At 40.2% G+C, this 3,790-nt stretch overlaps 1 pseudogene; it reads right to left on the bottom strand.

Moving 5' to 3' along the window:
- Positions 1-1,513: 1,513 nt before the first annotated feature.
- Positions 1,514-2,380, bottom strand: LOC128577274 (tumor protein D52-like; annotated as a pseudogene).
- Between the last annotated feature and the right edge of the window lie 1,410 nt (positions 2,381-3,790).

Below are 3,790 nucleotides of genomic sequence, written 5' to 3'. Positions count from 1 at the left end.
TAAAAATAATAAAACAATCACATCTTGATAAATAACAAATACAACATTCTAGGGCATAAACATATACAGCATAAGGAAAAGGTGGTGGTGGTAGTAATTATTAGAATTAATTGGGGGCGGTGCCTGTTGCTCAAAGGAGTAGGGCACAGGCCCCATATGCTGGAGGTGGCAGGTTCAAACCCAGCCCCGGCCAAAACCAAAAACTGCAAAAAAAAAAAAAAAAAAAGAATTAATCGAGTACCTTGGCCTCTATGCAAATTTGTCCAGAGGTTTTGATTCATTCAGCCCCAACACTCAGTTCTCCAATAGGGGGCAGTATCTACAGTATCCTTTTAGAAAAATTTCTAACACATTGAAAACAAATAAGTAGAAAAATAAGTTGATTTTTATTAATGCATTACATTCTCAGGAGTTATCAACAACTCCTTCATATAAAAAAATGCTCAAGATGGCAGCAGCACCTGTGGCTCAGTCGGTAAGGCGCCGGCCCCATATACCGAGGGTGGCGGGTTCAAACCCGGCCCTGGCCGAACTGCAACCAAAAAATAGCCGGGCGTTGTGGCGGGCGCCTGTAGTCCCAGCTACTCGGGAGGCTGAGGCAAGAGAATTGCTTAAGCCCAGGAGTTGGAGGTTGCTGTGAGCTGTGTGATGCCATGGCACTCTACCGAGGGCCATAAAGTGAGGCTCTGTCTCTACAAAAAAAAAAAAAAATGCTCAAGTTATATTAGTCATGTAACTTTGTGTGCTTACATGGTATTAAATGGATTAAATGAAGACAGCAATGTTCCTCATAATGTGATTGATTTTGACATTTTTACAACAATCCAGATCTAAAAATCTTTCAGTTTGAATTAAAAGGAGTGTTCATATTTCAACCTACTGATAATACAATATGCTTAATTTGAAATGTTGTTTTGTCAATTTACTCAAATTAGAATTTTAACCTGGTAGAAACAAATAAGATGATGTGAGTAGTGTAATAACCAATATACTGAAAGTGTAATATAACATACTGAAGTGTAATAACCAACATACTGTTACAAATGGAGATAAACAAGGATGGAGGGGAGTCCACTCTTATCACCTACAAGTTTGATTACTGTACATACTGTCACACAATTGTAACAAATTGGATGTAGAACTATTTATTCTAGTCTGGTGTCTTCAGACACCCAAGATATGTACCTTATACCAAAATAGTGTTTATTTCAAAATATTTTTTGTAGCTGCTTGCTGTTCCCTTAGAGGTAAAGAAAATATACCAAAATTTTTAATAACTAGGATTCAGAAAATGTAAAAGAACAATTTTAATTAGGAATCAAATATACAGTTTCAAAGAGAAAAAGAAATCTTATAGAAGACAGACCAAATTGACTTCCCAGATCTACAGCAATTTGTAAAGTAGGAAAGTGACTATTATAACCTGCAGCTTCTTAGATCATTCTATTGTGTGTCCCCAGGTACTATAAGTGTTTTTATAATGGTGTTTCCTAAATAAAGGGCCTTAAATATACATTAGAGGGTGTTTCCCAGGCGTAGAGGTGGAGATATTTTCATTTTGTTTAACCCACAAACTATTTGGTCAAAGAAATATGTAAAACTAAATAAAAGCACATCTGGTAGAAATTCATGGCAATGAATGTTGACAAGATGTGCTTGGATCTGGCTTGCAGCGTCTGGCAGTGGGAAGCAGAACAACGGTAGGAATCTCACAGGCTCTCCTCTGTTGGTTCTGGATGAGGCTCTGTGGTGGTGGCGGCATTTGCAGTCGAACTCAAGACTTCTCCAAAGTCACCACCAGCAGGCTTGGTTCCCCCTACTTTGGACTGTAAGTTTTCAACCTTTTCTTCAAATGCTTTGAAAGTTGGGGAGTTTTTTTACATCTTCCAGTTTTTTGGTGATGACGGAGCCAACAGATGAAAAAGCAGCTGAAGCCTTCTGTCCAGCCTGAGCCAACGTTTCAGATGTCTTCTTGTGTGCAGATGTTGCTGTCACGTCTTGCCATCCTTTGGCAATATTGTTTTAGTTCTTGTAGTGAATGGATTCCAAGTTTCCGCTTGACCTCTGCTAGGTGCTTCTCTTTTGCTGCAAACACTTGAGACAGGGTTTGAATTTCTTCTTCAACCTTTGCCAGTTCTCATCTCAGCTCTTCTCGCTCCTCTTCTGATAGGGTGTCTGTAGCACTGATCGTGGCAGCAACATCTTCTCCTTCCTCAGGGACTGGATCTGTCCTCAGCAGACCAAATTTCTGAAGAGTAGGTGATCCGGGTGGAGATGAATTTCCACTAGGAGACAAGTAGAGATAGCTTTTGTTCACTCCTGTATCAAAATCAAATGGGGACTGGTAATCCTCATATAAGTCCATCTCTCTACAATCCATTCTAGGCAAGGGCAGAATGCAATGCTTTACAACCTCGGAACCTGATTCCTCAGATGAGTACAGCTTTGCCCATATTCCCTTTTGCTGGATGCAACCTCACAAAAGAAGTCAACCACAGGGCTTAGATGCCCTGGCTTCCGGGTGATGCAGCATATCTTTCAGCTATTTTTTTTTTTTTTTGCCTGTGCTTTTTTGGTGTCATATCCATAGTATTGCTAAATCCAGTGCCAATTTATGTTTTATGCTAGGAGTTTTATAGTTTTAGCTCTTAAGTTTAGGTCTTTGATTCATTGTCAATTAAATTTTGTATATAGTGTAAAATAAGAATCATGTGGATTTTTTGCATATCTTATCTTCTGTCTTATAAGAAGCAAGGGGTTGACATGATCCAGTATTGACATTGGTTGACATTGGTTCCAAAGTCACTAAAGTACTAGTTAAGGGAGTAACTGGTCCTATGGCATGGACCTCAGCATTCTCATCTAAAGACTGGGAATAGTATTGCCCCTTGCAGTGAGTTGAATAGTGTCCCCTAAAATTCATGTTTACTAGGAATCTCAGAGTGTGACTTTATTTGAAAGTAAGGTCATTGCAGATGTAATTAAGTTAAGGATCTCAAGTTGAAATCAAACTGGATTTATCATGAGCCCTAAATCCAATCACTGGTGTTCTTATAAGAAGGCCATGTGAAGACAGAGCAGAGATTGGAACGATTCTCCCCTAGAGCCTGCAGAGGGAGTATGGCCCTGGTGACACTTTGATTTTGAACTTTTGGTCTCCAGCACTGCTAGAGAATAAATTTCTGTTGTGTTAAGCCTCCAAGTTTGTAGTAATTTGTTATAGCAGCCACAGGAAACTAATATGCCCCCTCATGGAGTCTTGAAATAATTAAACATGAGATTTGTTAAGTGCTTATCACAGCGTTGTGCACATTGCCCAAAGCTTCTCAAGAAATTATTATTATTGTCATCTTGGGTCTTACTCACAGCTGCCCACATCAATGACACAAAGCTCACTGATTACTCCCTGCCAGTGTGCCCTCCCCATCCCAACAAGTTTTCTGAGGTTTCAGCAACTTAAACGGCAGGCACTTGGCATGTCTGTCTTATGAGAGAGAGTGGGGCTGGCTGGACATAACTTGAACAGTGGGTTGACCACTGACTTGCTGAGGGACCTGACTAAAGTCACTTTCCCTTTCTAAAGATTTGTTGTGTCATCTATAAGATGATAATGATAGATATGGTGCCCTCCCCTGTAGGTTGCTGGCTGGACTTGACTACGTAATGCAGCTGACAGTGCTTGGTGCTGTGATCATCAGAGAGCTTGGAATCTCAGACGTGGTATTGTGCAACTGACTCATTTTACAGAAGAGAAAAACAAGGCCCAGAGCAGGCTAGTGCCTTGCCCACA

Source organism: Nycticebus coucang, chromosome X, assembly GCF_027406575.1.
Source record: "Nycticebus coucang isolate mNycCou1 chromosome X, mNycCou1.pri, whole genome shotgun sequence".
Classification (NCBI taxonomy): Eukaryota; Metazoa; Chordata; class Mammalia; order Primates; family Lorisidae; genus Nycticebus; species Nycticebus coucang.
The sequence above is the reverse complement of the archived record's forward strand: the minus strand, read 5'-3'. Positions and strand labels throughout refer to the sequence as shown.